A 9,067-nucleotide genomic window follows, 5' to 3' on the forward strand; every position below is an offset into this window, starting at 1 on the left:
AGTATAAATACAACAAATTCCACTACAGAGAAAAGGCTTAAGATTTTGATGACACCTTGTACTTTCTGTCCCATTCCCTGAATACATGTGCCAAGATGGGGGATCACAGCTTATGTCAGTTCCATGGGAGGTCTGTCTCCCAGTACATTGGACTAGAGGCTGCTTCCCTGGATCACCCTGTAACAAATACTTCAAACAGCGACAACAACAAACAAGTTAATTGTTCATGTACAACCCACATTTTTGGTCTCTTTTTATACTGAAATGTTCATGTGTGTTCATGATTGCTAAGTTCATAACAAAAACCATTCACAAATAAATAAATTATAAAATATATATATATATATATATATATATATATATATATATAATGAGCTACTGCTTGTGAAAGGCCAGCAGCATGTGCAAACTACATGTGAATCATTTTCCTCATTGAGATAGACAATAGATATGTATCCTGAATGCCAGTGTAACACCAATTTCAATGGTCTTTCCCATGGAAACTATATTATAACCATATCTTTAAGAGTTAGAGGAGCCAGCCAATCTGGAACTATGCCCATAAGCTTAACCAAACTGTATTTTCCCTCTGATCTGGCTATACAGTAATCGGAAATTTTCTACCAATTAAATTTCTACCAATTCGATTCCCAAAGAAATCAAAGAAAGAGCAAGAGGTTCTTTTCTGTGGAAGTAAAAAACTGGAAAATAAGGGGGCATCCTATTGGGGAATGGCTAACCAAATTATGGCCTATAAATGTAATAGAATATTATTGTGCCATAAGAAGTGATGAAATGGATAATTTCAGAGAAAACAGAGAAGACCTTCGCCAACTGATACAGTGAGAAGTTAGCAGACAGGAGAAAAATTTATACAGTGATAACATTATAGAGGAAAACAACTTTGAAAGACTTTAAAACTGTCATCAGTGAAATGATAAACCATGGGTCCAAAAGAATGAAGATTACATGAACTTATGTAATCTTATAATGAACTTATGTAATGAACTTAAAAGAGACATACTTTTTGGACATAGCCAGTATAGGAGTTTGTTTTGCCAAATTATCAAACTATATATTGGGGGGTTTATTTTTTTGATTTTTAAAATATTTACTCCATGAGAGATGAGGGGAAGTAGTCCTCATGCATTTCTTTTGGGATTGGAAGTTTCAGGTGAGGGCTTCTAATCTGATGTCCTAGCAAAGATCTGTTTTATAAAAGGCTATAACAGGAATACCTGGGAGCTTCTGTATTGGCCAAACAGCTCTTCTATGAAGACCCACCTTCAGAGCTGCATTCAACTGAGACCTACTCCAGAATGAGACCACAAGACCAGATGACTATTTGAGACATTTGAAACTCAACTGGAGATTAAATGGACATTAGGAGTGGGCTACTAGGGTACAATCGTATTACCTGAAAGACATGTAGATTCTACCTTTCCCATGTGACATTTTTTTCTGAAGGGTATTGCCCCGACGGATCCTGTCAACATGCCAGCCATAGATAACAAAGGTGCAGCACCAAAGTACTCCTGAATCATGGCAGCCTATCCCTGCCCAGCCCTCACAACATACAGATGGAAAAGGCATGAGACTTACCATCTTTTGCTGGACCATTTATGACAGTCAACCAGCATCAGTAATATTCAAAGCTCTCATGGCTGGCCTTGTATAAAGATTTGAACCTTATAATTATTGCTTTCCATTGCCTCATTACTAATTTAATCCCAATGGATGCTGATCATGCCTGATCATATTAATTTGGTTTATAAGTAGTGATTCAATGGAGACATGGCTCCATAGAATCAAAGGGGGGAGGGAATGTAAAATTGATTAATATTTATTAATAGTTAAAGAGTTTTAGCAACCACTGCGACCCATTTCTAGGGCTTAGATTTGGATTTATATTGTATGGGTCTTGGTAGAAAAATTTGGAAGAGACCGGGTAGGAGACTGTGCACAACCGAGATATTTTTCCTGGCACTGGGTCTCTCTGGTGAAGGGGGTACTGGATTGGGGACTTTCCAGAAGATGTTTAACTCTATGTTTTCCGTGTTCCTATGGATTCTAGAGACCCCCTTTCGCAAGGCAGTGTAAATTACGGACCAATCACAGTCCTAGTTTAGTTGGCATCAGTAAATTTATGTAATGAACTTATGTAACCAAACTGCATAAAAGGCTGCTCTGATTGTAAAGTGGGGGGGCACTTTAGTCACTGAGGGGCTACTGGCCCCTATTATTGATAATTGCTAAATCTACTTGGGTTATGCTCAGACTTTTGTGCCTCAGTTTCTCTTCATTGTAGATTTTTATCGTGACACAGGTGAGACTCTAATAAGGGTAGAAGCAATGGATTCCTAGCTGTGGAGAATTATGGAAGAGATGCTAGTAGAAGCCCAGAACTTGGAAAGACAAAGTCAATCAATTCCTTCATGGAAATCCTCTTTATAACATCCCCAAGTAGACATCCAGCTTCCCCTTAAAAGCATGCTATGGGGACAGCTAGGCGGTGCAGTGAGTAGAACACCGGCCCTGGAGTCAGGAGGACCTGAGTTCAAATCAGACCTCAGACACTTGACACACTTACTAGCTGTGTGAGCTTGGGCAAGTCACTTAACCCCAATTGCCCTGCCAAAAAACAAACAAAAAAAAGCATTCTATGAGGGACAATCTATTATCTCTTACTAAGGCAGCCCACTGTACTTCTGAACAAACACAATACAAACTCATCTGTCCTTTCAGACCCTTCATAACATAGCTCTGATCTGCCTTTCCAGACTCATTACATATTATTCCATTTACAAAGTATTTGCTCTAACCAAGCTGACCTTCCTGCTGTTCCTCATACATGACATTCTGTCTTCCATGTCAAACTGAATCCCAAGTGAAATAACCAACAAGAAATCAGAGTGAGTCACTCTTCCAGGGCAAGGAAGCTTAGGAAGAGAGAAAAAGAGGTCTGAGTACACTAGGTTGGGGGTTGGCTGGGTAAGGCAGAAGAGGCACCAACTGTGGGCCTTGGAGTAGAAGCAGCAGCAGTGGTGGTGGCAGCACTGAGAGCGATCAGCCTCCAGGGATAGTCAGGGGACTGAACACCGAGTCAGGAAGAAATTACAGGTAATCTCTGAGCTAACACTTGGCACAGGACCAGGTGTCATTTGTCAACAATATCACCTGGTACCCAGTTCAGTGTCACAGTTTCAGGGCAAAGGGGGCAGTTGCAATTGTGTTTGGGAGGGAGTAGGGGCCCTACCTGAGTAAGGATCAGAGTTCAGACCAGGAAGGTAGTAACCAGATCACACCCTGGATCATACCACTTTGGAAGCATTAAAAAATGCCTACCCCTCCCCCCAAACTTACCTGTGAAAGCAGGAGAACATAAAAGCCTGAAGCCAGGCCAACTACTACCACCACCTTTCTTAGGGGTGAGCAGAACCCAACTAACATAAAATTGACGGTCGAGGAATAATCTGGAAAAATAGCGAGCAACGACAAACAGAACATGACCATAAAAAGCTACTATGCTGATAGTGAAGCTCAAGACACCAGTTCAGAAGAAGGCAATCATTTGAAAACATCTATACATAAAGCCTCAAAGAAAATGCAGATCGGACACAAGCCCTAGAAGAGATAAATTCCTAGAAGTCCTCAAGTTCTTAATTTCCTAAAGAGCAAAAAAATATATATTTTAAAAATTAGAGTGATACAGAAAAAATTGGAGAAAGAAATGAGAGCCATGCATGAAAATTATGAAAAGAGAATTAACAGCTTGGTAAGAGAGGCACAAAAAATACTGAAGAAAATAACTCCTTAAAAACCAGAATTGCCCAAATGGTAAAAGAGATACAAAAACCTCACTGAAGAGAATAAGCCCTTAAAAATTAGAATTGGTTTAGGAGAAGCAATAAAACAACGTCAAAAGACTGAGGGGCAGTCAGGTGGCGCAGTGAGTAGAGCACCGGCCCTGGAGTCAGGAGGACCTGAGTGCAAATGTGGCCTCAGACACTTGAGACATGTACTAGCTGTGTGACCTTGGGCAAGTCACTTAACCCCAATCGCCCTACCAAAAACAAAAACAAAAAAAGGCTGAAAAATAATAGAAGAGGATGTGAAAGATCTCATAGGAAAAACAAATGACTGGAAAAGATTAAGGGAGACCATTTAAGAATTATTAGGTTATCTGAAAGCCATGGTCATAAGGAGAGCCTACATATCATATTTCAAGAAATTATAAAGAAAAACTGCCAAGATAGCTTAGAACCCGAGGGCAAAGTAAAAATTGAAAGAAACCACTAATCACCTCCTGAAAGATCACCTCCTACAATGAAAACTCCCAGGAGTATTGTAACTAAATTCCAGAATTCCCAGGTCAAGGAGAAGCTACTGCAAGCAGCTAGAAAGAAAGAAATCAAATAGTCCTGAGCCACAGTCAGGATCACAAAAGATTCAGCAGCTACCGTAATAAAGAAGTTGAGTTCTGGTTTTTATTCCAATGGCTTGGAACGGCTAGAAGGCAAAGGGGCTCAGATAAAGCAAAAGCAAAAAGAGACCTAATTAAAAGAGATAAGCAGGGGGGGTGGAGCCAAGATGGCAGCTGGAAAGCAGGGACTAGCGTGAACTCCCCATGGAGCCCCTCCAAAAACCTATAAAAAATGGCTCTGAACCAATTCTAGAACTGCAGAACCCAGAAAATAGCAAAGGGAAGCAGGGCTCTAGCCCAGGACAGCCTGGATGGTCTCTGGGTGAGGTCTATCCATCATGGAGCTGGGAGCGAAGGGGAGCGGAGCAGAGCCCATCGTGAGCGGCGCGGACCAAGCAGACCAGGAGCCGGGCGGAGCGTACCCTAGCACCCTGAATCAGTGAGCTGCAGCAGTTACCAAACTTCTCCACCCACAAACACCAAAGACAACAGAGAAGGTTAGTGGGAAAAGCTGCGGGAGTGGACAGAGTTCGCAGTTCGGCTACCGCCCAGGGGGGTCAGCGGAGGTGGGGCAGCTATAGAACTACAGCTGCAGTTACTTCTGGCCCCAGGCCACTTGGTGGGAGGAATTAAGTGGCGGATCAGAGCAGGAGTGCAGAGCCTTCTGAAGATCTAAGTCCAGTCCGGGTTGGGGGTTCTTGAGGAAAGAGGAGTGCTGGTGTAGCAGAGCTGGCGCATCCCCCCAGGCTTGGAACATAGTTCTCTTTATTCTACAAGCAGTCATACCCCACTGAAAAACTAAAGGGTCAAGTTAGTTGGCTGGGAATATGGCCAGGCAGCGAAAACGCACCCAGATTCAGTCTCAGACTCTGGAATCTTTCTTTGGTGACAAAGAAGACCAAAACATACAGCCAGAAGAAGTCAACAAAGTCAAAGAACCTACAACAAAAGCCTCCAAGAAAAACATGAACTGGTCTCAGGCCATGGAAGAGCTCAAAAAGGATTTGGAAAAGCAAGTTAGAGAAGTAGAGGAAAAATTGGGACAAGAAATGAGAAGAATACAAGAAAACCATGAAAAACGAGTCAATGACTTGCTAAAGGAGACCCAAAAAAATACTGAAAAATATACTGAAGAAAACAACACCTTAAAAAATAGACTAACTCAAATGGCAAAAGAGCTCCAAAAAGCCAATGAGGAGAAGAATGCCTTGAAAGGCAGAATTAGCCAAATGGAAAAGGAGGTCCAAAAGACCACTGAAGAAAATACTACCTTAAAAATTATATTGGAGCAAGTGGAAGCTAGTGACTTGACGAGAAATCAAGATATTATAAAACAGAACCAAAGGAATGAAAAAATGGAAGACAATGTGAAATATCTCACTGGAAAAACCACTGACCTGGAAAATAGATCCAGGAGAGATAATTTAAAAATTATTGGACTACCTGAAAGCCATGATCAAAAAAAGAGCCTAGATATCATCTTTCAAGAAATTATCAAGGAGAACTGCCCTGATATTCTAGAGCCACAGGGCAAAATAGAAATTGAAAGAATCCACAGATCACCTCCTCAAATAGACCCCCAAAAGAAATCTCCTAGGAATATTGTCACCAAATTCCAGAGCTCCCAGATCAAGGAGAAAATACTGCAAGCAGCAAGAAAGAAACAATTTGAGTATTGTGGAAACACAATCAGAATAACTCAAGATCTAGCAGCTTCTACATTAAGAGATCAAAGGGCTTGAAATACGATATTCTGGAGGTCAATGGAGCTAGGATTAAAACCCAGAATCACCTACCCAGCAAAACTGAGTATCATGCTCCAAGGCAAAATATAGACTTTTAATGAAATAGAGGACTTTCAAGCTTTCTCAGTGAAAAGACCAGAACTGAATAGAAAATTTGACTTTCAAACACAAGAATCAAGAGAAGCATGAAAAAGTATACAAGAAAAAGAACAAGAAAAGAGATAAGCAGGGAAACTATATTTTACTAAAAGGCACCATAGATAATTAACATTAATACTGAAGATATATGCACCAAATGGCCTGGTATCCAAATTCTTGAAGGAAAAAGTAAATGAATTATGGGCAGAAATAGTAAAATCTATAAAATAGGAAGATCTAGGATCATATCTTGATTCTGCCATTTAGCACCAGTGTGAGCTTAGGTTAGTTACTTAAGGGAGGTAAAGGAAAAAGCATTTATTAAGTGCCTACTATGCTCCAGTTACGGTGCTAAGTCCTTTACAAATATCATCTTGTTTGATCCTCACAACCCTGGGAGGTACACGATATTATTATCTTTATTCTGTAGTAGAGGAAACTGAGGCAGACTGAGGTAAAGAGACTTGTCTAGGGACATATAGCTAGTAGGTGTCTAAGGCCAGATTTGAATTTGGGTCTTCCTGACTCTAAGGCCCAGCGTTCTAACCTCTCTGGCCTCAGATTCCTCAGTTCTAATGTTTCTTCCAACTCAATCTCTGATCCTATGAGCCAGTGCTAATCCTGGAATCTCAGGCAAAGTGTTTATTGTCCTTGGTTCTCAATGTCTTCATCTATAACCTGGAAACTGTTTCTCTTGGAGTCTTAGAGCAAGGATCAAATTAGATGCTAATCTCAGTTGCCCTATCTTATCATTTTGGTAATTCTTCATGAATAAAAACATCCATCGGAATCCCCAAAGGAGACCCTGTATCGGTCAGTACCTCCACTCTACCTGGCTCCTTAAGAAATTCACATAAGACTGATTTTCATTGGCTTCGTTTTATTGGCACTTCTTGAGAAGTTGTTTGTTCTTGAAACCAGTCAAAGGCTGAAGTACCTGGCCTCAATGATGAAAACTTGAGTTCCAGCTGCAGCTGTGGAAGGAGACAGAAGACTCATCTTACTGCCCAGGCCACCACAATTGCTTACCATAGTAAGGGAGGAAAATGTAACATACGCTTTTAGTTGGGGAGAGAAATAGAAGGGAAAAAGATGATAAAAGCATATTATTTCAGATTTTACTAATTAACAATATATGATAACCCAGAACAGTTGGGCTGAAGGTTTATTTTTTGTCTAACAATCACTCCATAGAGTAGCATAAATCAAATTATTGGAGAGCTCTTAAAAAAAATAGGCACAAGGTGCTTTCTCATTCCTAACATTCTTGTCCACGGTTTAAAATTCTTATCCATTCTTAACAGTAGAGACTGATACTAATCTTTATTAACTTTGCTATTGAATATACTAAAATAATAAAATTTTATTCTTTAAAAATATCGTATTACTTGAACTTGTCTCTAGACTAGTTCAGACAGTCTGTGCCATCATCTGAACTTGTCAGGTTTCATTGTATCTAGAGAGACTAGAATGGGCCATGGCTTTCTATAACTAACACTTTGTGGTTTCACTTAGTTGAGGGATCTATTGCTTCAATACTAAAAAAAAAAATCCATAATTTCTTTGACATTAGCATTCCCTTGACCAATGCAGATTATAACCCCTCCACATCTTACGGCAGGTTCCTGACCTGAGCTCCACAGACCCTTAAAAGGGTCCGCGAAGAGAGTTCGAGGCGGGGTGTCTGTGAACTTGGTACATTTAATGTTTGGCTAACCATATTTCCTTTGTTAACCGTAGTTTCTTTGTTATCCTGCATATTTTGTACATTTAAAAAGGTTATTCTGAGAAGAAGAGTCTGTCTATATGCTTCAGGGGACTGTCAAAGGTTCGAAAAAGGCCTCAAGGTCCCCTGCTTCCGTGCATGGTTTCAATAAATTATTGGGGCCAAAAAATTCTGTACCTCATGGCCCACCTTCTAGTGACAAACTCTCTACTTTGCACTCAGCTGGGCTGGTCCTCAGCTGTTACAAGCCAAGCTCTCCAGAGCCCGGAGTCATCTCTGCACAGCCATAAAGTGCCAAAGGAGGATTTCAATGAAGAATTATGTAATACAAATCATTCATCTAGAGACAGAGGGGAATACACATTTAGAGTCAAAAAGGACTTCAGAGATTCCATTTTGCAGAGGAGGAAGGTTGTCCAGTCACACAGAATCAAGATGTTAGCTCAAATCCTCTGACTTCAAATCCAGTACCCTTTTTACTGAACACACCCACAAACGTCCATATGTAACATATACTATCTCATATTTACACATAGGGCTAGGGACAAGGCCTGTGAGAGCATCACATAAGGAACTCCTGGATAAAGAAGCCCTCTACCAATGCAGGACTGCACCTTCTCTGCAACATCTTACTCTCTAAGAGGTGTCTACCAACTTTTGAGAGGTTAAGTGATTTGCCCAGGGTCCTGCAGCCAGTATATATCAGAGGCAAGATTCAAACTTGGGTCTTTCTGGCTCTGGGGATGGCTTTCTCTTTACTATACTATGCTGCTTCAAACACATACGCATATAGTTTTAGGTGTGTGTCTCATGCACAAAACATACATAATGTGTGTATTTATTTATGTATGTAAATTTCTGCCTATGTATACACACACACACACACGTGAAACTGTTCGTGCATAGGCAGCATCAACAGAATATCTGACTCAGAGCAAGCCAAATGAAAATGAATCCACAGGGAATTATGACAACATGGTTTTAAAAGTCACTCTAAAAACTCAAGCAAAGCATGTTAAATCCATCATGGAGCAA

Source organism: Trichosurus vulpecula, chromosome 3, assembly GCF_011100635.1.
Source record: "Trichosurus vulpecula isolate mTriVul1 chromosome 3, mTriVul1.pri, whole genome shotgun sequence".
Classification (NCBI taxonomy): domain Eukaryota; kingdom Metazoa; phylum Chordata; class Mammalia; order Diprotodontia; family Phalangeridae; genus Trichosurus; species Trichosurus vulpecula.